At 45.9% G+C, this 24,806-nt stretch overlaps 1 long non-coding RNA gene across 2 annotated transcripts in view; it reads right to left on the bottom strand.

Moving 5' to 3' along the window:
* Positions 1-659: 659 nt before the first annotated feature.
* LOC133050347 (uncharacterized) overlaps positions 660-24,806 on the bottom strand; it is a 44,377-nt gene continuing 20,230 nt past the window's right edge. The window contains exons 1-5 of one of the 2 annotated variants that reach the window (XR_009691602.1): positions 20,084-20,424; positions 19,548-19,597; positions 18,254-18,389; positions 18,025-18,148; positions 660-2,173 (exon numbers count right to left, since the gene is read on the bottom strand). This is a non-coding gene — a long non-coding RNA (uncharacterized LOC133050347). Of the gene's footprint in view, positions 2,174-18,024; positions 18,149-18,253; positions 18,390-19,547; positions 19,598-20,083; positions 20,425-24,806 lie in introns of those variants that run through there. The other variant, XR_009691601.1, reaches the window with a different exon arrangement.

Raw genomic sequence — 24,806 nt, 5'->3', positions numbered from 1 at the left:
ACAAAGACCAGCATTCATCGAGCCCCTGACATGCTGTAAGAATTGTGCTAGGCTTCTTGAAAGATTTTAGTAGGCATGAATTACATCCCTGAACCGTCACAGTAACCTGTGCACTGGGGCCATTTTTTTCGATTTGGACACTAAGGCTCAGAGTAGTTAAGTAAACCACTCAAGGTAGTAGAGATAGTCATTTTCAGAACACGGATTTGACCTCAAATTCATCTGACTTCAAAGCTTAGGCTTTTTTTGTACCCAAGAGGAATGGATTCCTGGTTCTGCCAGTTGGGAGACTCAGGCCCTGTCATTTAACTCTTTAGCCATCTAGCCCTCAGTTTCCCCATCTAAAAAGTCGGACATAACATAGCACACACCTTATAGGAGTGTTCTGTGGACAAGAGAAAATACATGTAAACATAGCCCTCAGCAAAAGTAAGTGCTCAATAAAATTTTATTCTTAATAAGAGTAAGATCTGCTGTCTACTTTTGTTTTGCCCAATGTCCGAATCCCCGAGCGGGAAGAGAGAAGGCTTCCAAGACAATGCAATTTGCAAAAAGGGAAGTTTATTACTGACTCGAGCCAGGGCTTCTGCCACATCCAACGCAGTGGTGCAGGGTCAGAAAGCCCCGAGCCCCAGCTGTTACATAAATTTATAGGGTGAACATAAGCAGTTGGTAGCTGGCTTAAGCGGATTGGTTACATGTTTACAAAGCAATTTTATTGGTACAAACTTTCATGGGCTTTTGTTCAAACTTAGGCATTCGCAGGCTTTTCTGCTTTCCCTCATGTTCCCTTTGTTCCCTTTTGGGCGCCTGTTGATTGGCTGGCTCCAGGCGGCCCGATGGGGGCGGGGAATCTTACCATTTCAGGGGTAACCAAAACTTAGGTCCGGGCCACCTTTTAGCCCTGGCAGCCTCACACTTTGACAAGAAAACTTGTGTGCACTCAAAAGTGAGCCATTCTAGTCAAAAAAAGGACCCAAAGCCATCAACATCTCAGGGAGTCTATGAGTTTGCTAGGACTGCTATAATAATGTACCACAGCCTCGGTGGTTTAAATAAAAGAAGTTCATGTCCTGACAGTTCTGACCGTTAGAAGTCCGAGATGAATATGGCGGCAGCACTGGTTTCTCCTGAAACTTCTCTTCTTGCCTTGCAGAAGGCCTCTGTCTTTCCATGTCTTCACGTGGTCTTTCCTCCATACATGTCTGTGTCCTAACCTCCTCTCCCCATAGGACACTAGTCACATCAGATTAGGGCCCACCCTAATGACCTCCCTTTAACTTGTTAATAATTATCTCTTTAAAGACCATATCTCCAGATAAAGTCACATTCGCAGGTACTGGGGGTTAGGACGTCAGCCTATGAAACTGGGGGGAAGGGAGGGGGAACCGTTCAGCCCATAACAGAAGGCCTCAATATAATTTTTCTAAAAATCTTCAGTTTTTTAAATGTTCTCAGTTAAAGGCAAATTAGGACACTCACTTGGCTTCAAATGGAAAACCATTCGCAAGTCTTCTGAAGACAAATAACTGCTTTTTCAAAAATGTCATTGCCAAAAAAAAAAAAAAAAAGGCATTATCAATAGGGACATTGTACATTGGCTTTTATTTTGGAGTCCCTGAAGTGTCGCATTTCCCTGCTGCCAAAGGCTGGTCACTGTACGCACAGTATAGTGACAGTCATGCTCGCCAGGATCCTTTTCTCCACCAAAGGCCAGGTCCAAGATGGAAAAAAGCTCAAGCAGCAGAGAGGCTGGATGGAGGTGGGGATGTGTTTACGTGGGGACAGTGCTTCTTCCTTTTAGTTTTGGAAACAGGAGCGAGACACAGGTATACTGCTGGGCATCCAGGCGGACTCTCAGGTTACAGATGATGGTGCTGTGACTTTAAAAAAATAGGTTGTTTGTCTCTCTGGGGTTGACCAACTGCAATTGAAGTCCCCGGTTAATGGTTCCCTGTAGCTGCACCTTTTGCTTTCTAACCTCAGAGTTTCACTCTGAACAGGTCAGCCTGTGATTTGCTCTGGCCAAAAGGATGCAGCAGAAGTGGCAGAAAGCCCGTTTCAAGTCTAGACCTTAAGAGGCCTTGTGCACTTCCTTTTGTTCTCTTGAACCTTTGGGCTGGGTTGCATCTGAACTTTGGCCTTACCACAGAAAAGAAGCCCAGTTCTCATGCTGGAAGGATATGAAAGAAACATAGACAGTGAGCTGAGTGAACGAGAGTCAAGGTGCCCAGTTAACAGCCAGATAATCTCCAGAAATGGAGCCACCTAACCCATCCTCAACAGACCACAGATGAATGGATGAGACCAGCTGCAAGTGCTGACCTGCAGAATCGTGACCTTAAAATAATGATTGTTTTAAGCAACTCAGTTTTGGGGAGGTTTGTTACACACCAGTAGGTAACTGAAACAAAAGCAGTATGTGTGAATGAAGTGCTACAGTAACAAAATCCTAAAATATGTGGCTTTGACTTAGGGACCAGACAATAAGCAGAAAACTGGAAACTATAGAAATCTCAAAAAATGATGACCCATATTAAATAGTGCAAAACAATTAGTAAAGCCATTGCCTGTGGAAGATAGTACCTTGTGAACTTTCAGGTTTGGGCAATGAAATTTCCAGGCAGAACTTGAAAATGTCTACTGCTGGTTAGTTTGTAAGCTGATTTGAGAGCGAACATAGAAGGTACAGAACAGGCTAGGATGGAAAAGAAAACTTTCTTATCTCCAGTGAATCAAACCAGTAAAAGATAAAACTTGGCCACTGCCAGTAAGATAGAAACTTAGAATAAAATACAAATCAAGTTTGTAGTTATAAGACCCTTGAAGGAATTAAAGCAGTGCCTAGAATTCTCTCTCAGCTGGATGAAAGGGCTTCTAGGAGCTTTAAAGATATTATCCCATAGTAGCCTGAGTGCCAGAAGTAGCTGAGAAAAGGTCTATAAAGTCGGGCATGTCTCAAAAAGATCTGGTGAAATAGAGTGGATTTCAATCAGATCCAAAGTAACCCCAAGAAAATTCGTCAAGGAATTGGGAGGTGAAACTGCCATCAGCCTGAACTAAAAGGTCCTAAATCAAAGTTGTTCAAAATTGTAAAAGACCTCTGAATCCCCAACGGTTTACAGCAGGCAAAAGGCTGAGGGTTTTGCACATTTTCCTGCACCCTCATCAGAAGTGGTGAAGGAGGGTGATGGGAAAGGAAGATGTCCCAAAGGGAGAAGCCAAAAGCCGGTGCTCCCATCCCCGTGGATGGGAGAGCTAGTGCCTTGACCAGGACTGCTGCCCGGCCCCAGAGTGTGGGAACGGGGCAGTGTGCACGCTGAACGATTTCAGAATTGTCGATGGCCTGTGCCGTCCAACCTTCCCCTCTTTGGATGTCCGTGTTCACTGTGGTTATCCCATGCTTGTTTCTTCACTGTGTATTCAGTGTGTGGGAGGCAGACAGATTGTACTTTTAGTTCATAAGCCTTTGGATCAACAGGAACCCCATTTGGATCTGCTGTTAGTCCCAAGATCCTGGACTTGGAACAGCATCCAATGCCATAGTTACATGCAAATTTTGCATGTCTTTGGGAGGAGAGTGAGCATTATTGCCTGTGAACATTTGTGGGCAGACTGTGGTGTACAGATTGCAAAACCTATTGCAGTTCTCTGCCCATCCCTGTATCCAGGGTGGACCTGGCAGCTCCATCCAGAAGACGTAGGGTCCAGCTCAACCCTTGAGGCCAGGTTGTCTTCATGCCTGGGACTTCGTGCTCCTGGCTTGCTCCTCGGTTGGGTGGAGGTGCTGGGGCCAATTGGTTCGACAGCCATTTTCTAAGGACTTAAAGCCACACTCAAGGTCCCTGTTATTCCTGGTGACACCTCACTGGTGTACGACCATGGCCTCTCACTCTACTGAACCAAGGTGGAGGTGGGTTGTCCCAAGAGGGACAGAGTGTGGTAAGAAAGCTGAGGATATAAGGAGGTAACTAAGGCTGTGCGTTTGTGCAAGCTCATTTACTCAGTCATGTCCGGGAAACCCATGGACTATAGCCCACCAGGCTCCTCTCCATGGGGATTTTCCAAGCAAGAATGCTGCAGTGGGTTACCATTTCCTTCTCCAGAAGATCTTCCTGACCCAGGGATCAAACTCAGGTCTCCTGCATTGCAAGCGGATTCTTTACCACTGAGCCACCTGGGAAACCCATTGAAAAACTCTCCCATGCTGTTCCCTGGCAATCCCCACAGTGTTGCTAAACCAGATGCTTCTCTTATTTTGCCAAATGAAGGGTAAAAGGCAGAGCCATTCCTTATGTGCCTCCATTACCATCATGTGCTGCTCTGCTCAGATCTCCACCGGCTCCCTGGGGGACACCCCGGTTTGTGCAGGGCCTTTGGCTGTGGGCCCTCACCAAGAGCTGTGCCTTCCCTCCTCCCCTTCCTCTCTCCACCTCTGCTCAAAACTCTTCCCACTGGCTGGACTCTCTTTGTCCTACTCCTCCCGGCAAACGCCCACTCTGATGAGCGTCAACTGCCACCACCGGCTCCTTCCTCTGAACTGTGCCACCTTCTAAGACATGCCAAGACAGATGTCATTTTTCTGCTGCCATTTCTGTCTCTACCCCCATACTGGCAGCTCCAGAAAGACAGGAACCGTTCCTTCATTTTTTTTTTTTTTTTAAATCCCCAGAGCCTATCGGAGTGTCTAAGATTGAGATGGAACTTATCCAAATTCACAAAACAACTAAAACAGACAGTCCAGTTCAGGGTTTCCTGCTAAGTCTCAATCACGCTAATCTCATCCTACGGCTCTGACTCTCAACATGAATGGCCTATTGCTTCCCAATAATACATTTTCTGTGACATGGAAATGGACTTTTGAACAGGAAACAAAATTCAGAAGCTGCACACTTTTCTTCATTACTTCCCCATAACTATCAGCATTGTAGGGAGAATTTCAGGTTGCATAGTAAACAGAAAGGTGAACATTCATTTGGTGCATTTAAAACCTAGTTGAAAAGCAGAAAGCACTTACATACCATTGCCACACTCAGAACCTGGTACAGCATCGTGTATCTATTAGTCATGTGACCTTTCGCAGTTTACCATGTGCTTTAACATATGTTCTTCTCACTTGATGAGAAAACAAGTGAAAGCAGAATTCATCAAAAGGGAAATTATCTGAGTGGGCCTGATGTAATCAGAGGAGCTCATTAAATCTGGGTTGAGAGACTCAGACAGAGATTGGACACATGAAAAGGATTCAGTACAATGGAGCTTCTCCATTGCTGGCTTTGAATGGAGGTAGCCTGTTGGAAGCTGAGAGTGTCACCCTGCTGACAGTCAACAAGAAACCTCAGTCCAACAAACTCCAGGAATTGAATTCTGTTGATAACCCACAGAGCCTAGAAAAGGACCCTGAAATCCAGATAAGAGCGCAGCATAGCCTACACTTTGATTTTGGTCTTGTGAGACCCTGAGCAGAGAACCCAGACTTCTGCCCTAGAGAACTGTCAGCTAATAAATGGACATTATTTTAAGCTTCTAAGTTTGTGATAAACTGTTATAGCGTGATGGAAAGCTAATTTAGGACATGTCACCACAAATTCAGATTTGACTCATGTTTTAGCATCTTTGAAGTGCTAGGGGTGGTGTTGGGAAAGCTTGTATATGTTTAATTAGCTAATCCTCTCTTTACTCCTTCGTAGATCATAAAGCAGTTGTACTGTTTCAGTGGTATCCTCAAAACAGACAGTCTCAATCAAACAATTCCATGCCTCTTGTTAGGGTGTGTTGACTTAAAAAATGCACAGCATGAGAGTTGTGAGTTTAGTTTTATTTGGGGCAACATGAGGACTGCAGCCCAGGAGACGGCACCTCAGAGCTCTGCGAAACTATTCCAAAGAGGCAAAAGGCAAAGGTCAGTATATAATGTGATTTTGTTAAAGGGGGGAATACATACAATCCAGCACATATTTTTTTCAAAAGGTTTCTACTAGTCTCATGAAGCTTCTGCTAGTCATGAGAAAGAGTCGTCACCATGAAGGGTTTTAGTGCTTTTCTAAATATGAGGAGATATAAGATTTGGGTTCATAAAATGAGCTGCTGAGAACATCTAACTATCTGAAGATGTCTCCTGCCCGTGTTTGGCTGAGTAGAGAGTGCCTCATTTCTGCTCTCCACCTGAACTCCTTCAGCGTCTGCACCAGCACCAGATCATGTGTAGATGATCCACAAGGATCATCTAATCCTTGTGGAGGTAGATGGCAAGCACCTAGGGCAGGTACCAATGTTTAGTTGACAAGTGGTTCCTGTAGAGAAAGATGTGTGATCCAGGCTTAGAATAATTAGTGCTCGGCATTCACCCAGCTGAATGATCGGTTCAGAAGTGAGCACATGATGTCAGTCCAGTCACAGTCCAGTGTCTGTTAGTCACTCAGTCATGTCCAGCTCTCTGTGACTCCATGGACTGTAGCCCTGCCAGGCTCCTCTGTCCATGGGATTCTCCAGGCAAGAATACTGGAGTCAAGAGTCAGAGTCCAATAATTTTTTTCAGTGATTGAGTAAAAAAAAGTTCTCTCTTATTCTGGGCAACGTGATGTGCAAGCTGGGAGGCCTGGAACTGCTGCTGACATTTTTCTCCCGAGACAAAAGCAAACGACAAGAGACTCCAAGAGAAATACATCTGGACCCTTGATCAAACCATACCTGAAGCTTTCCCACTAGTATCCTTTTTAGGAGCCATAGGCTAAATCATGTTCTTCCAATTGTTTAAGTCATTTTGAATTGGGTTTTCAGTTCTTTGCAAGTAAAGGCATCCTAATACATTATTATTCCTATTGGATGGATGACAAAATCAAACGCAAGAAAGTTATTCCCCAAGGTCACAGCTATTAAGTGGCAGGATTGAGATTTAAAACTCAATCCTTTAGCTCATTCCATTACACAAAGTGCCTCAGCCAACTCACCTTTGTCCCATCCTAATGGGTAGAATACCTTTACTTCTCTAGGAAAAAAACATACTCATTTTAAGGATTCTGGCTTCTCATTCCTGGAAAGGGACTCTCAGCTTCACAATCTGAATGCTTCTACATCTCCATTTCCAGAACCATCCTATGTCCCAGACTTCCCAACCACAATTTAAGTCCAATAAGAGCAGAACTCTTTTTTTTTTTTCACTCACTACTTTTTCCTTTACTGGGTCACAACCCTGCCATCATATGGAAATAAGCATGAGACCTTTCCGGTTAGGTGGAGAATGGGGCTTAGACCAGCACAGCAGGTGAGGAAAAGTGCTTTCCTGGTCTCTAAATACCCCATCAGAGCTGGTGTCAGTCCCCGAGGAATGTCTCAGGAGGTGGGCAGTGAGTAAACAAAAGAGAAACCCAGACATAAATGAGAAGTCCGACTCTTTAGCAAGAAAATGTCCCATTAATCACTGTCAAGACACCCCCACCTCCCACAGGATGGCATCTGAAAGAAAATTAAGTAACCAAATACTTGTTCCTTCCTATCACTGGAGGGCAATATTATTAGCAAATTAGCAAACATATCCATCAGTGGTAAAAGAAAATCGATGGGTTTTGGAGTTTTACAAAAAACAGGAAAAGGCCTAGGAGAAGCGATATATCCATTCTAGAGCTTGTTGTTTCTTTCACGGGGATTAAAGCGGCCTCACAGACCCGCTCTTCTTCCTCTCCCACCCTTTTCGGGGGAGTGGGCCTCACTGCGTTCACTGCCTGCACACCGGCCAAAGAGCCCCTCACCCTGGAGTTGGGGGTGCGTTTTGGGGGCCATCATTTTAAAGTTGTTCTGGAACATGTGCCTAGTGTGGGAGGGACAGTGTGGAGCTGAAGGTGCCTGGCGATGTCACCTTCCAGCATTTTCCCTGCTGAGCAGTGAGTGGCCGGGCAGCCAAGCAAGAGCCTTCAAATGACTAAAGGATCAGGAAGAGACGGGCTCGTGTCCTGCGTTTAGAAAGGCAGGAGGACGCTTGGACCATACAGAGAATGGCCCCACGCAGCCCCACACCGCCCTGAGAGATTCCTCAGAAACTGAGACTAGCTGGATGGATATTTACAGACAAGGTAGTGCTTTTCCTCCCCTGCTATGTTGATCTAAGCCCAGTTCTTCACCTAACCAGAAAGGTCCTTGCTTACTTCCGTATGATGAAAGGGTTGATGGCCTAATGTAGCCCCTGACCTCCAGCTGGTGGTCCTGGGAGAGGGGCTCTTGCTTTATTCATGTCTTCTGTTTATTCTTTCTTTTTTTTTTTTCTTCTAAGAATCTAAAAAGAAGTGAAACAAATGAACTTATTTACAAAACAGAAACAGATTCACAGACTCAGAGAATGAATTTATGGTTGGGGGTGGGGGCGGGAAGAATGGGAGAAGAGAGAGTCAGGGAGTTTAGGACCTCCTGAGGAGCACAGGGAACTCTGCTCAATGTGATGTGGCCGCCTGGATAGGAAGGGAGTCTGGGGGAAAATGGATACATGTGTATGTATGACTGAGTTCCTTTGTGCCAATACAAAAGAAAGTGTTTTTTGTTTTTTTTTTAAGAATCTGATAATAATTACAGACCCTATTGTTTGAAAAAAAACAAACAAACCTGTTTTCTGGAGATTCACACATACTTTGGGGGCTCAGTTACTCCAAAGAACTGCTGTCTTAAGAAAAATCACTCTTCTCTGGAGACAGGCCCACCTGGCACTCTTCTTGATGAAGTTTGGCTAAGGACATGAACCTGGCATTCTGCATCAGGGCAGCCCAGGTTGCTTTGAACTAACAAAGGGGCCTTAAATCATGGAAGGAGCATAGCCTCCTTCTGACATCTGGAATTTTAATGAGGTAGGATCAGGCAGACAGAGCCAGAAAGAGCAATTTAGGGTCCATTGACAAGCTTTTTTATATAAGCATCTTGGCTGATTTTTCAAGCATGCAACAGGCACTTTAATAAAGATTTCTGTGAATTAGTTTGTCTTGTTGAATAAATGACCATTGCTAAAATGCCTCTACCTCCCCCACCCCGTGCCACTGCAACCCCAGTCTGGCTTTAGTTACTTATTATTTTGCCTCTTTTAAAGCTCAGCTTAAGTTCCAGGGGTGCACATGACTCTCAGAGGCTGGCTGGCTCCCTCCACTTCCTGGGGTGTGGCTGACATAGGTTAGAGGGGCATGTGGAGCTGAGAACTGCCAGCCACTCACTCCCTCCCCTCTGCATCCACCTGCCTTTCCAGAATCTTGTCTGACACGGGGGACAAGTCGGGAGCAGGCCACTTGCCCTGAAGAAGCGCCGATCCACCATGATAGAGGGGAGACGGCAAAGACTCGAACGAACCTGTCTTTTCCATCTTCAGCACCAGCGCTCACAAGACAAGGCCCTCATACACCCAGGTCAGCTCTCTCTTCCACTGCCTGCCCAGGTCCCAGGCTCTGAGTGCCGCGGACTGCCTCTGCAGCAGCAGTGCCCAGAAACGGGCTCAGCACAGTTGCCCCATATAGACCCACCTCTCTGCTCAGAACAGGCTCTCTCTCTCCCCTACAGCCCAGTTGGTTCAATCCTCCCTCCAGGTCTCCTCATCCCTAGGGACTGGGGCGAGGGGAAGGAGAGCTAGAAGGGCAGTGGGCAGCCCACTGGTACAGCTCCCCCCTCCCCAGGGATTCAGGAGCGGGAGCACCTTCCCCACATCCCCTCCAGGGGGCGCCCATCCCGGGCTCAACAGCACACATCGTCTGCACGGTGCACAACTGTGCCAGGGGTGTGAGTCGGGAGAGCTCATCGCCTTGCCTCCCGGACCGTTGGGTGCTCTGGGGACCTTTCTGTCCCTTCCCAGGTATGGGGTTCCCAACCTCAAGAATTGCACCCATTCCAGCAGTGATGACACGAAGTTTAGATAGACCCAAGACCATAGGAACTGAAAATAACTCCAGAAGTTATCTCCCTCAAGGTCTTTATTTGAGAGGTGAGGAAACTGAGGCCCAGAGTAGTTAGAAAAGCAAGTGTATTTGCAACATGTTTCATAACCACTCACCTGATGTTCACGTGCATCCCAACTTTAGGCTACGTTGCTGCATCTGGGCCTTTCCATTTAAAAAAATGTCCATCTGCTGAGAGGACTGAAGGTTTAGGTGGAGCAGTGTTAAAAATGATCTCATATAAATAGAGACCGGCCCAGCATGAGAGGAGACTTCTGTCTCTCTACCACAGATACAACATGGTGGACAAAAGCAGGTTATAATTGAGAGCATTTTAAGAATAGCCAATTAAGCTAATTCTCGCTTCAGAGACTCTGTCTGCCAGTGGAGTTTATCATATCTTTTGTATGACTAAACTGAAATCAGTGTTCTGGACAGTCACGGCGAATGTAGATATTTTTCAAATAGAAATGATAACTATTAATGTGAATAAGAACTGAATGAGCAGGGAAACTGGTTCATTCCAACAAAGATAAGGTAGGTGACTGTGTCTTTTTGGGAGTCAGTAAAATCCCCAGATGAGTCAAACCAGTTCTAATAGACCAGTTAAATGTTGAAAAGAAGTTTTTTTAAAAAAGAAAAACTAAACTAAAAAACTTATGTTCAGTCACTCAGTCATGGCTGACTCTGTGACACCGTGGACTGTAGCCCACCAGGCTCCTTTGTCCGTGGAATTTTCCAGGCAAGAATACTGGAATGGGTTGACATTTCCTTCTCTGGAGGCGGGGGCGGGGGCGGGGAAAACACTGGAGATTTACCTAATAGAGCAATCTAATCAAGAACACAAAAGGCTCCCAAGAGTTTTCCTTTATTCCTAAGAGGGTCAGGGTTACCATCACCACCCAGTAGCCAAGTACATTCTCCACGCCTCCACAAAGATAGTTCATCTTTTTCTTCTCACTTTCTTACCCTCAAAAATGTGTCTGATTCCAAAATTTTCAAATAACTTTTCATTTTGGTCTGCACCAAGAGAAACCGCCAGAAGGGAAAGGGAAGTTGGTTCTCACTGTCCAGCTCCTCAGGACACAGCTTGGGACAGTCGGACTTCTCCACAGGGAGGACCATGGGCTTTTGGACACAGAGGGGAAGCCTGCAGTTTCCATCCTCACCACCAGGGGTGGTGAAGGTAGTGAAGAGCTTGGTAGTGAAGAGATGCATGGAGACAGCACCTCTGTCTGGTAGCCATGTGCCCCAAGGATAGTGATGCTCAATCACCTGACTAGGTTTGCATCTCATCTTGAAAGCCAACCCTAAGGTTTTTATGAACATTGTCTTTTATGAACAAGAGGTGTCAAAAGTCATCTGAAGAATAAAACGGGGGTTGTATGCTTTTGAGGCATCATTAGGAGAGCTGTAGGCTAATGTTAATGCCACTCACTGATTTTATCAAGTATCAGCACCTGTCTAATACCTGCCCTGTACCAGGCACTGTGTCCAGGTCCATGAGATGGACAGAGTTCCTGTTTTCCGAGAGTTTGTAATCTAGTGGGGAAGACAGCTAGACAAGCCTGTCTTTGCAGCCTATGGCAAAGGCTAGAATAAAGGTTAAGTCGCTAAGTCGTGTCCAACTCTTGCGACCCCATGGACTGTAGCCTGCCAGGCTCCTCTGTCCATGGGATTCTCCAGGCAAGAATACTGGAGTGTGTTGCCATTTCCTTCTCCAACATAAGAACACAGAGCAAAGACCTTCTAAGCCTGCTCTGGGTGTGGGAGCTTCTGAAGGGGATGACACTTGTCCCCGGAATGAAAGGATGACTGAGAGTTCAGCAGACAGAGGGGTTGGGGGTGTGGGTACAGCAAGGTGGGGAGGGCACCCCAAGACAAGGACACAGCACAGCTAACCCACAGACACATGACACCGCACCACAGCAAGCCAGAACATTTTAAAAATACTAAGCCGGGGACTTATAGAGTCCCTTCCCAAAAGGAAAGCCTTCATTTAGAATGCAAAGTGAAAAGTGAGTGGTAATCTTGGAACACTGAAACATATCCATTATGAGGAAATAATCCCATTGCAGAAGTTTTCATGACTGGCCAGGGATACTGAGAAAGAGGTGCAGAACCATGGGCATTTGTTAGATTGTCTTCCAGCATTGCTGAGAGAGCTGCCATCCGTCTCATCTGCACTCCGTCTAGTGTAATTGGGCATATCAAGCAATCATGACATGAAGAACATTTCACTTTACTCAGCTCTGTCTATCCACAGGGCAGCATTCTGATACTGATTTGGTTTCTCAGATACATTTCCATACTAAAAAGAGAATGTGCTAACCTGTCAATGGGAGCTTTTAAGTACTTCCTCTTGAGAACTCTTTCTCAATGAAAATGGATGATTTGCCATTTTGGTCTTTGGGCAATGTCTTGGAAGTTGAGTATGAATGAACCAGACCACCACGAGCAGATAGACTTGCTGGGTGAGCTGACAAAAACTTCTGTATCTTGCGATGCCACCAGGAAGCAGGTCTCAGGGCAGCCAGCCCTGACACACTTCCTCACTGCAACACCAAGTTTCCAGTGACCGTGGGATGAATGGATGCTTGGCAGGATGTACATTCCAATGTATTTTCCCTGAGAGGAAGTGCATTTTCTGGAACATTATCAGAGAGGATAATTGAAAAAAAAAAACAAAACCAAACTCTTTATGAATGGGAAAGATAACACCCAACTCACGATGCTTTTTGTGAGCTATTGTTGTTTAGTCACTAAGTTGTGTCCAACTCTTGTGACCCCATGGACTGTAGCCCGCCAGGCTCCTCTGTCTATGAGATTTCCCAGGCAAGAATACTGGAGTGCGTTGCCATTTCCTTCTCTAAGGGATCTTCCCAAACCAGGGATCAGATCCATGACTCCTACATTGCAGGCAGATTCTTTACCACTGAACCACCAGGGAAGCCCATAGTTTTCGTCACTAGAAATAGAGGATGAAGTGACAGCAATCACCTTGGAAATCATTCACCAGATAGTTACGAAGTGCCTGCCATGCACAAGATAGTATAGGGCTACTGAGCAGAGACAGGCACAGCTTTCCTGCCAGGCACTTTCAGTCTAGAAAAAGAAGAAAATGTGTATAATAGAAAGTAGAAACTGATATGCACTGTAGAAGATATCTCTGAAATGCTATTAACAGCTCAGAAGAAGAAATACTACTTATTTTATGTAAACACTTCTGTAACCCTTAGTATGTACCAGGTACTGTTTTAAGCACTGAGAGTGTAATAGCTTATTGGATATGCCTAAGTAATGTTTGAGGTAGTTACTATTGTTATCCTCATTTTACAGATGGAGAAACTAGGACACAGTGAGAAATTTTAAGAAAATCCTGTGGCTAGAAAGTGGCCGAGCTGGGATTTGAACTGGAGTGGTGGTTTGGTCCCAGAATCTTTGTTCTCGGCCAGCCCCCTGACATCTTCTAACTGGCAGCTGGAGAACCCCAAGGAAGTGTTCATGAAAGTGAAGATATTTATCCAGAGCCTTGAAGAGGGTGGGTGGCTTTGGGCTATGCAGACATGGAAGGAAGCACGTGCCAGGCAAAGTAAACAGTGCTGGGGAGGGAAGGGAGGCTGGCACGCTTGGGACTATTGTTTCCTAGTCAGCCAACAATCATCCTACTGCCTCAGCACAAGTTCAGGTTCAGAAAGAATAACTTGTCAGAATAAAGGGCCTGAGTAAAGGGTCAAGTATGAGGGGCAAACAATGGTGGAAAATCTAGCCTTTGAACTTCAGTTTCCACAATTTCCATTCATTCTCTTGGCCTCAATCATTAGTTGAGTAACTGACTCAAAAAAAAGGCATGGGTTTGATAGGAGTAAACCGACAGTAAGGTACCATAAGTAGAGCAGTTCAGATCTTATCCTGACAAGGCTCGCACCCAAAGGCAGGGTTAGCCATTGCCCTGAAGCCTCAAGGTTTGGTATTTCCTGATCTACAGGGAGGGGTAAACAGACCGCACTTTATTTTCATATATCCCACAACAGAGGAGAAGGCAATGCTGGGAGAGCTGGGGTAATGTTCTCTTTCTTAAGAAAAATCCAACCCTATTTTAAAGGCAAGATCTCTTCTCTTGCTGCAAGGATGCCTCACGAGGCTTTAAAAGTAACCAAATCATAATGGAAGCACCCTTCACAAGCAATGAAGTTCCTCCCCAAGTGTCGGCGCTGAGTACTGAGTTTAAGAAACTGCATGATATTTCTTTGAACTAATTCCTGATTTCCTTCATCTCCATCTCCTTGGTTAAATTGTGATTAATAACCAGGAAGACTGAAGGGCAGGTCTGTGATCACACAAAAGCTGAGTCAGGGCAAAGGGATAATTGTGCCAAGGTCTTGGTCCTTGTCTTCCGGAATGACGTAGAAAGAGACTTCTTTTGATGCAGACACCAGCCTCTGGCACGTGCCCACAGGCTCTGGTGGAGGCAACAGCCCAGTTAGAGTGGTGATCTGCAAGTAGTTCACATTTGAATAAAATACAGTCCAAAAATAGGATCCTCGAATTCACCCTCCCCATCCCAAGGAGCTGCCTGGGCAAAAAGGAAGAAGTTGTAAGATTCAGCTCCAGGGAGACACCAGTGTGAATACTTGCTACATAAAGCACATGCTAGTTGAGAGGACGTTACCCAACTTCAATGAATCTCAGTTGGCTTACATGGAAAATGGAGATTATCACATTATATTTAAGAGGCTATTTGGAAGAATCAAATACCATGATATAAGGCACTTATCATAGTGCCTGATACATAGAAGATGCTCAGAAAGAGCATCCTCATAAGAGACCCTCAGTTCATCCACATCCTTGTAACAGCATACATTCTGAGTACACACTATTATAACCATTCTTCCTCCAGTTCAACAAGAAGGCAATCCTGAAAATCAGGGACTCAACCCTTGTAAAAGAGAAAAGGACTGGCATGAATAGTGCTAAGAGTAGAACCAACATCAGAGCTGGTTGGAGGCCATGACAGGAAACACAGACAAGAGAAAGGCGTTAATTTTAAAGGGTGTCATGAAGTCAGGAGAGACAAGTATTCAGGCCTCCTAAAGTCCACTGTCTGCTGAAGCAGCCATTCATGCCTCTGGCTGACGTCACTAACAAGATCCTCCCACGAGGACCTGGAGCATCAGCGCCAACCAAGGGGAAAGATGGGTTGCCTGATTCAAAAGGAGAGGAACTGGCTACTGACAACACAGCTCCTGAGAAATATACAAAATATAAGAAATATATGAGGTTCCAGGGTTCCCAGGCAACTGTATCATATCAATGTCTCCAAGGATTTGCTTGCCCCATGGCCAACACAATTGTTACAGCCTCGCCTAGGTCTCAGGTGTGCCCTCAGAAGATGAGGCATGAGTGTGGAGGCTGCTATGTGGCAGAACCTCCCTAACGGTCATACTACCCCCAGGCTTTTCCATTAGACAGAGAAATAGCGCTCTAGGACGAGAATTACCGCAGGGTTGGACCTCCTTTTCAGTCAGAGGCAGCGCCCTGTGAAGAGAAAGTCAATGGTCAGCTGACTTTTTCCAGACAAAGGGACAGAGTTGGATGGGGAGAAATGCTGGCTGTCAGGCCCTCCAGCTCAGACTAAGGATCAGCCCTCTATGAAGAAACATTCCGGAGGGAAAGCCCATCTTTTCACACAGAGACAGTGCTCAATGAAGATAAACTCTGAATGGCTGGCCTTTTTCAGACAGTGAGAAAACCCTCTGAGGAGAAATGCTGGATGTCTGGCTTGCTTTGTCAGACAGGAAGAAAGGGACTCGCTTTATAAGGAGAGATGCCTGTGGGTCGAACCTCCCCCTCCAACACAGAGACAGGGCCCTGGAGAGAGAAATACAGCATGGTCAGTGAGGAGAAACACTGGATGGCCGACTCTCTCTGTTAAACTGGCAGATAGCTCTCTGTAAGGGGGGATGGCCGACGTTTAGCCTACTCCTTAGACAGAGAGACAGCCTCTAGGGGGAGCAATGCCCGATGGCCAGCCCTCCATCTCGTAGAAACAGAGCCCTCAGAGGAAAAAGGCAGGAGGTGGGAGCCCGCATCCACTCAGGGACAGCGCCCTAGACTCTGGGAGGAGAGATGCTGGCGAGCCAGCCCTCCTCTTCAGACAGAGATGCGCCCTCTGAGGAGCCATTCCCAGCTCACTTTCTGGACAGAGAGATAAAGCTTTCTGATGAGAAGTGCCTGATGGGTGACCTTCTCCAACTCAGACAGAGAGACAGCACTCTGATGAGAAAGAGAGACAGCTCTTTATGAGGAGAAATTCTGAATGTCAGCCTCTTTTTCAGTCATAGAAAGGGCTCTGAGAAGAAAAGGCAGATGTCCAGCTCTCTTTTTCAGACAGGCAGATAATTCTCCATAATGTGAAATGCCAGAGAAGATGCTGCAACGGAGATACAGCACTGGAAGAGGAGAAATGTTTTCTGGTCGGCATGCTTTCTCAGATAGACAGCCCTCCATGAGGAGAAATGCCTGATGACAGACAAGCAGACAGATAAATAGCACCTCAGACAGCGAGTGCTCTGAGGAGAAAGGCTGGGTGGTAGGGTCTTCATCTCAGAAAGAGACACAGTGCTCTGTGAGGAGAAATGCCAGATGGCCAGTGCTCCATCTAAGAGAGAGAGCGCTCCCTGAGGAGATATGCCAGATGCCCAGGCCTCCCTTGGCCTGCACGGTGACAGAGCTCCATGACGAGAAATGCTTGGAGGGGTGACCCTCCTTTTTTGACTGAGAAACGAGAAGAGACAGTGCCAGAAAAGAAATGCTTGCTGGTTGGCATGCTTTCTCAAACAGAAAGACAGCCTTCCACAAGGAGAGATGTCCAACAACAAACAACACCTCAGACTGAAAGATGGACCTCTAGAGGTACGTGACCAAGACATGTTCCATCAGCCCTCACTTTTGGATGAAGAGACTGTGTTCTCTGAGGAGACATGCCTGGTGTCAGACTATATATATATGTATATATATAGTTAAACAGGGCTTCCCAGGTGGTGCTAGTGGTAAAGACTCTGCCTGTCAATGCAGGTTAGGTATAAAAGACACTGGTTGGATCCCTGGGTTGGGAAGATCCCCTGGAGAAGGTAATGACAACCCACTCCAGTATTCTTGCCTGGAGAATCCCATGGACAGAGGAGCCTGGTGGGCTATAGTCCATAGGGTCACAAACAGTCAGACACAGCTGAAGCGACTTCACACAGCACATTGTTAAACAAAAGAAGCAAGTGGCAGGAAAATAGACACAGAATAGTCCCATTTTGTTTAGATTATACACACTAAGTGTCTGTCTATATGTGTTTGTATGTTTTTACAAGTCTAGAAAGATACACACAAAACTAGTGACAGCGTTTATCTCTGGGAAGGAAGGTAGCATTTGGTGGGGTGAGAGGAGAGAATGAAAGGCAACTTCTGCCATAAATAGATAACATTGTTTAAATTTTCTATATCTGCTGATTTTTTGTCCATTTGTTCTATCAATAATTGACAGGAATATTGAAAAAAGATTTTTCTTTTGATAGTTGTGGATTTGTCTACTCTTCCTTTCAACTCTATCACATTTTGCCTCATGTATTTTGAGGCTTCACTGTTTGGCACCTTCAACAAGAAGATACAAAATCCTTAGTAGGAACGTACTTAACAACAGAGCTTCAACATACATACCTTCTTAGTGAATTGACCTCTTTACATTACATTAAGTAATGTCCCTGTTTATCTCTAGCAATATTCTTCATTTTGAAATCTACCTTGTGATAATTAATATGACTGTTGCAGCTTTCTTTTGATTAGTGTGATGGTGTATCTTATTCAGAAAGGCTGGGAAAGGCACTTGTCAGAAATGGAGATTGCTACAAGGACTCAAATGCAAACCTCACTGGTTTCACTGCAGTGGGAAGCCCATGTGCCACAACTACAGAGTAGACCAGAGAAGCTGGTCACAACTAAAGAAACGCCTGTGTAGCAACAAAGACTCAGCACAGAAATGAATTGATTGATTAGCTATATAAATATAAATTGTCTGAGACTTCCGCATGCCTCCCAGGACCCCTTATCAAACGTTACTGAAGGAAGTTTACACCTCTGAAGATCTGCTGGGTAACTTGAGGAAAAAGCCCACAGCGGTCTCTGGTGCCGGAAATCCTGGCCACTTCTTCAGAGGTGTGAGCCTCGAGGTCGTAGCACTACAGTGGAAATCACAAAATCTGATTCAAAAGAAAGGCATAAAGGAATTCAGTAATGCACATAAAATCCCTAGTCCAGCCATGTCCTTCTCTATTGCATTAAGGAGACAGGAGTGAAGGGTTTACCTGATCCTTATGTGGATGTGGAGATTCTTGGGTGAATCAAGGCATCAAGGTTCTGTGCAGTTGTCTGTTTTCGTCCTTTGCAATTCCTAGGACTGTGAACCTCAGTAATTAGCGTGGGGTCAGCCTGGAGTGATTTCTGTAATGATAAAGGAGTATTAGCAATGTCTATTGTTAGGGCTTCCCTGGATAAGAATCCATCTGCCAATGCAGGAGACACAGGTTCAATCCTTGATCGGGGAAGATCTCACATGCCCAGAGCAGCTAGGGCCATGCACCACAACTATTGAGCCTCTGCTCTAGAGACCAGGAACCACAACTACTGAAGCATGTGTGCCCTAGAGCTGGTGTTCCGCAACAAGGGAAGCCACTGCAGTGGGAAGCCCATGTGCCACAACTACAGAGTAGACCAGAGTAGCTGGTCACAACTGAAGAAACGCCTGTGTAGCAACAAAGACTCAGCACAGAAATTAATTGATTGATTAGCTATACAAATATAAATGGGCTTCCCTGGTAGCTCAGCTAGTAAAGAATCCACCTGCAATACAGGAGATCCCGGTTCGATTCCTGTCTCGGGAAGGTCCCCTGGAGAAGGGATAGGCTACCCACTCCAATATTCTTGGGCTTCCCTGGTGGCTCAGATGGTAAAGAATCTGCCTGCAATGTGGGAGACCTGGGTTTGATCCCTGGGTTGGGAAGATCCCTTGAAGGAGGGCATAGCAACCCACTCCAGTATTCTTGCCTGGAGAATCCCCATGGACAAAGGAGACTGGCAGGCTACAGTCCATGGGGTAGCAAAGAGTTGGACATGACTGAGTGACTAAACACAGCATAATTATATAAATAAATAAATTACATAAAATGTTATATAAATAAAATTACATAAAATAAATAAAATTATATTAAAAAAGAAATGCCTATTGTTAGAAGAATCATATTCAGCCCCTAAAAGTTTAAGATATACAAATAAAAGTTTAAGATATAACAAATATATAGTATTAACATACAAAGAGTTACACATTCATTTGAAAATAGACTTCATTGAGTAGTTTTTAATAGCAAAATATGATTTTTGAGAGATTTAGTTTCATAAACTATCTTAAAATATAGGTTTTAAATAGTATTCATTTAAAATTTCAAATGGATATTTCATTCAGAATATGCTTTTTAAGTATTTCCTTTAAATTAAACAAAAATTCTAATCTTAAAAAAAAAAGAAATGCCTATTATCTTTGCTACTTCCATTGCCACCTCACATGAGTAGACTATGATAAAGACATTATGGGGGACTTCCTACCTCTTGGCCTTCAAATGCAGCAGGTGCAGGTTCAATCCCTGGTCAGGGAGCTAAGAACACACATGCCTCAGGACCAAAACCCCAAAACATAAAACAGAAGCAATGTTGTCACAAATACGATAAAGACAAAATGGTTCACATTAAAAAAAAAATCTAAAAAAAAAATAAAACCCAACATTATGGACTGGGTGGGAAAAGTCTTAAATCCCACCTTCATACTTCTTTCTTAACCTCCCACGCTACCCAGAAGCACAGGGCAGAACTTCTCCCTGGGCAGAACCAGACGTAAATGACTAAATGGAGAGAGAACACACCTGGGGTTAGGCAGTATCTGCCTCTGACCCGTCCTGGTCTTGTTGATGATCATGGCACCAAAGTGTACTCATAAAGAGCTGTCAGCGCAGCTGCCCTCTGTGTGATGCCATCAATCTCTAGCAAAAGATCATGAACACCATCCCCATCTTCTCTCCTAGTGACTTTTATAAGGGATGGTATCATTAACACAAAGACTGATTTTACTCAAAGAGGAGACTCACCGGGGATGCTGGATGAAATTGTAGATACAGCTTGTCTGATTAGGGGTCTACATATTAATAATAGAATGTTAGCCCCACTCAGGGGAACTGTGCCTTGGTGACCTGCCTGTGCTGTGACTGGTCCAGCGAGAAAGGGCCAGGGCGGGGTCAGAAGGATGCCTCTGTGCAGAGGAGGGACACTTCATAGTGACGGCCAGAGGGCGAGACCTCGGTTGACAGAGTGACTGGGGTACAGAGGAACAGAGGTGGTGAGGTCACAAAAGAGAACCACAAACCAGTGAAAACAACAAAGAAGAAGCAGATGTACAGACATGGACAGCAAGCTAGTGGTTATCAGTGGGGAGAAGGAGAGAGGGGGGCAACACAGGGCGTGTGGAAGGTGCAAGAGAGATAGGCGCAAGGATGTATCGTACAACCTGGGGAAGAGCATCATTAACTTCATAATAACTGTAAATGGAAAGTAACCTTTAAAAATTAAAATTAAAAATATGTGATAGCTACTAAATTCTAGCACTATATTAAGAACAAAGTATTGTTTGTATGCAGCTTCAAAAACATGGCCCTGAGCCATCCTCAGACCCTGGCTCCAGCCAGACATTCAACCGAGCTTGTCTTTCACTCCCGTGGGGTTGGTCTGACCACCTGCTTACATTCTTTCCAGGAAAAGAGAGTTTAAGCCTGTGAAAGTGTGTGCTGCTCACTCAGTCGTGTTCAACTGTTTGAGACCCCATGGACTGTAGCCCACCAGTCTCCTCTGTCCATGGGATTCTCCAGGCGAGAATACTGGAGCGGGTTATCATTTCCTTCTCCAGATCTTCCCCACCCAGGGATTGAACCTGGGTCTCCTGCATTGCAGGCAGTTTCTTTACTGTCTGAGCCACCAGGGAAGCCGTTAAGCCTGTAAGCGCCACATATAAATGCTCCGCTTTATAACTTGCCTGTGAAATGAGTTTGCAATAAAGTCCCCGTTGTGTTATTCCCTAAGTTCAACAATAGGGGGCCTGAATGTGAAGCGAGACAAACCCTCAAATTATTCTTTCACACAGGAAACTGTCCACACGGGACAGTGACACACACCACTCCATCAACCAAAATGTCATGTGAAGTTGGGCCACCTCCTTCTGACTCGGTTTCTTCAGAAGTTGAGCCCCAAAGCGAGAATCTGTCCGATGACAAAATTGGACGTAAGGAAAGGCAAAGACCACAAATCTCAGTGTTCTGTGTGTGTCCAGAGAACCCAGGGCCCCTCACTGGCTGGTCTCTCACCTCTGTTCCCCTGACAGAGAGCATCTCCTCCCAGGTACCAAGGAGTGACTGTTGGACACATGGAGGAAATTGGACATTTTCAAGCACGTAGGAGGTGGTCTGGTGGCTCAGCTGGTCAAGAATCCACCTGCAATGCGGGAGACCTGGGTTGGGAAGACCCCCTGGAGAAGGAAATGGCAACCCACTCCAGTACGCTTGCCTGGAAAATTCCATGGATGGAGGAGCCTGGTAGGCTACAGTCCATGGGGTCGCAAAGAGTTGGACACAACTGAGCGACTACATTTTCTGTCGAAAAATGACTTTTGCCTTTTACATATAGCAGCCACCTCTAGGCCTGGAGTGGGAGCTGTCCTGAGAGTGGATTGAAACGAAGAGGCTGAAATGGAAAGAAAAACTCAGGCCTTCCAAAATGAAAAACGGAACACAGAATCATGTAACTCTCTTCCTCAAGCAAATGGTTTTTTCCTGCACTGTGGCCCAAAGGCCTGTCCTGCATTTGCCCACTTCTCTGGGGGGCAGGTCCAGTAACGGCCCCTGTGAGCCCTTCAGGAGAACAGTTAGAGCCAATGCAGCCTGGATAGGTGTGGAGACACCCCATCCAGGCTGATCACACCCTCTAGGCTGGGACTCTGGAATTGCTAACAGAAGTTAGCATTGTAGACAACCAGGAGGCCAGAGAAAGAGGCCAGCTAACCAGCAGGAGAGAGGAGGAGACTGACCAGAAGACATGCAACTCAGGTGCAGCACCAAGGGTTTTCTAGTCCCTGGACCCAGGTCTTGTTGTGACATGCATTCTGTAAATCACCCCTGGACCCTTATAACGCCCCATTTTAGGTAATATACTTTAAAAAATAACAAAAAATAACCCTTGCTCAGTATTAAAGGAAATTTGACCTAGGCTTCCATTGATTGCCACTAAAAGGATCTAAACTAAGATACAGGGCTTCCCCGGTGGCCCAATGGTTAAGAACCCGCCTTGCAATGCTGGGGACAGTGGTTTGATCCCTTGTTGGTGAGGATCCCACATGTTGCGGGGCAACTAAGCCTGTGTGCCACAACTACTGAGTCCCAGCTCTGCAACAAGAGAAGCCACTGCAGTGAGAAGGCCAAGAACCGTAACCAGAGGGCAGCCCCTGCTCGCCGTAAGTAGAATGAGTCCGTGCTCAGCAACAAAGACCCGGTGCAGCCAAAAATAAATTAATTTTTGAAGATCTAAAAACAATCAATAAAAGAGTGAATAGAAAAAATAGAAGAGAAAGTTCTTCTTCATCTGGACTTTATCTCACCCATGGGTGTCTGACTACCTCCCCCCACCACTTCCACATTTTGATGATGGGGGTTCCTCACATGTGAGTCACCTCTGATTCTGTGTGACCTTTTGAAGGCTGCCTGGCCTCTTCGTGTCTGAACTGCTCATCTGTAAGATTGCAGATGGTTCAGCCACCACCCAGCGCTGGTGGGAACCCTTGGTGAGACCTCAGGATCCTTGAAGCCCAGTTTGCACAGGCAGGATTGTTGCACGAATGAACCCAGTGCTTATTAAATTAGCCGCAGACTGTTCTTTCAGCCGCGCATGTTTGGGACTCTCTGTAATTCGGTTCCTTTCTCAGCACCCTGGCCCAACTCAACAAAAGCGTCCTTGTAGGAGGGAAGGCTCGTGATCGGAGGAGTAGGTGGAAGGTCCTGCACTCTTTGGTGGCACGGAGCCCATTTCCAGGAGAGCTGGAGTTGAAAGAGAAGGGGATTTGGGGTCAGGAATCCTGGATTTCAGAGCTGGCTCCAGAATTTGCTAGAAGTCTGGCCTTGGGTGAGCCTGTCAAATTCGCTGAGTTTTAGTTTCCAGATCTGTAAATTCAGGGTAGAAATGATCTCCCCTGTTGTGGCATTGTTGAGAGGATTCAAGGGAACAATATTTGAAAGTGCTTTGTACGCCACAAATCCCTTCCCAGACCGTGTTGTTATTAAGTGTCATGATAGCAATTTTTTTTCACACTGTGTTCAGATGTTGCAAAATAGATATAATATCTTATTTTTCATGACTGACCTAGCTGTCCCCAGCAGTGCCACCTCTCTGGGGAACAACAGTCCCAGCAAGGACACGGATTACAGCTTCTCAGACACCAAATGCTTTCTACGTGCCCTTTATCTAATTCTCCCAGCAACCCTATGAAGTAGGTGCCAATGCCCACTGCACTTGAAAGAAAGGAGAGACTCAGATCGGCTTGTTAACAATATCTGAGTCTTCTCTTATTTCAATGGTCTCTTTTCAGTTTAAAGCAGTCCTTTTCAAGGAAATGCTGAAGTTCTACCCCACTCCATACTCCTCCCCAAGACGACCTCTGAGCCCCGAGAGTTCAAGGAGTCCTCGTGTTTGCAGAGGTGGTCGCTGAAGCCCACTGCGCCCTTGTACCTCGGTCCTTGTGCGGCATAGCGCCCCCTGTCGGCCTGATGCTGCCAGTGCTGTGGCCCCTCTCAGTCAGCCAAGCCCAGTATCTCCGCTGCCGACTCAGCCCTCTCGGGCTCTCCCTGGAGCTGAGTGTCCCCCTGACCCTGGCTGAGGACACTATGGCGCTTCCTGCCTACAGGGTCCTTCTGGAAGCCTCTACTGTGGCAACACCCCACACAAGATCACCATCGAGCCCTCTCCACTTGGCCAAGTCCCCCTTGCAGGGCTCATGGAAATTCTTGAATGCCTTCCAAACCACATGGGGGGGCTCTGCCCGGAGGCTACGTCCCATCCATTTTACTCTGATGTAGTCACTCCCCAAATATTTATTGAGCACCTACTGTGTTCGGGGCAGTGTTCTAGATTAGGGGGATCAGTGAACAAAAACAAAGATCCCTGCCTTAGCGGAGCCTACATTCCAGCAACTCCATGACAGTGAAGCGGGTGTCCGCCTAGGGGTCTCCTCCCAGAGTACCAAGATGGGGAGCAAAAGTCCCTCTCGTCTTGGCCTCCCTCTCAACGAACATTGCCCCTCTGCTGGGGAAAGTCATACTCATCTCAACCCACTCTCAGTTCCACATTCCAGAGAGCCAGGAGGCATTTCACTTTATCATTCTCATTGGCAACGACTCCCTTTGCCCTCATTCGCCCCCTTCTGGGCAGTGAATGGGGAAAGGATGAGGGGGTGTCTGCTGTCTCCACCCTCTGATACAGATCCAGCTGCTTTCGGCTCTTAACAAGCCAAAGGGAAATATTTGGGACTTAGAAAAAGTTTCCCTCTTTCTACAAAATCTGACTTCCACAAGTATTATTCTGATAAACAGGCAAAGAAAGTAAAATTTGAGATTCAAAGTCAAGTGGGGACCTGCCCTGCAGTTCCTTGGGTGTGTCCAGCCTCGAGGTTCCAAGTCAAAGGTACAGTGTTGACAGGGAACCAAAGATTTCAGGGGAAAGTAAAAATACATGAGCAACCTTAGGGACTAACCAGGACAGAAATATCATCAAACACAT

The sequence above is a fragment of the Dama dama genome, chromosome 32, assembly GCF_033118175.1.
Source record: "Dama dama isolate Ldn47 chromosome 32, ASM3311817v1, whole genome shotgun sequence".
Taxonomy (NCBI): Eukaryota; Metazoa; Chordata; class Mammalia; order Artiodactyla; family Cervidae; genus Dama; species Dama dama.
Note: the sequence above shows the minus strand (reverse complement) of the source record. Positions and strands in the feature narration are given on the sequence as shown.